The sequence below is a fragment of the Aulostomus chinensis genome, chromosome 1, assembly GCF_037954235.1.
Source record: "Aulostomus chinensis isolate RoL2024-O1b breed Wild chromosome 1, RoL_Achi_v1.0, whole genome shotgun sequence".
NCBI lineage: Eukaryota > Metazoa > Chordata > Actinopteri > Syngnathiformes > Aulostomidae > Aulostomus > Aulostomus chinensis.
In genome coordinates, this window is record NC_141320.1 from 23,205,742 (window position 1) to 23,206,300 (window position 559).

General features: G+C 45.4%; 1 non-coding gene across 1 annotated transcript; it reads left to right on the forward strand.

Moving 5' to 3' along the window:
- Positions 1–202: 202 nt before the first annotated feature.
- Positions 203–284, forward strand: trnal-uag (transfer RNA leucine (anticodon UAG)). Its single transcript has one exon. It is a non-coding gene; the product is annotated as a tRNA-Leu (tRNA).
- The last annotated feature ends 275 nt before the right edge of the window (positions 285–559 follow it).

Consider the following 559-nt stretch of genomic DNA (forward strand, 5'->3'; position numbering starts at 1 on the left):
CAGCTCCTTGAGTGCTGCTGAGGTAGAAAGGCTCTGTACAAACTGAGTCCTTTTACCATTTCTTTCCTGCTTCTAGCAGCGCTGTTGTCACTTCCTGTGACCGTGGAGGGAAGGAGTCCCCCTTCAGAATAAGTTTTATATCATGATGTTACTTCCTCTTCAACATGACTTTAGCAGACCAACTCAGAGAACAGCTCAGTGAGGTAGTGTGGCCGAGTGGTCTAAGGCGCTGGATTTAGGCTCCAGTCTCTGAGGAGGCGTGGGTTCAAATCCCACCACTGCCATCATGTCCCATGTCACTGGAGAGGTGTGGCAGGTTTCTCACAGCCTTCCCTCTCTCTTCCACTTCAAACCTGTGACCAAAAGAAGAACCCTCTTCTGAGTCCACAGACCTGAGCATCGCTGCTCTGACTACCAGGTTACCATAGTGAAGTCATGGTAAGGTAGTCAGTTGTTCATTTTGTTTTATGATGAATTTTGATTGAATTTTTTCATTGTGAATTAAATAATCCTATTTCTTTACTTGACGTTTCACGCTGTTTCGATTGAAAAAGACCAG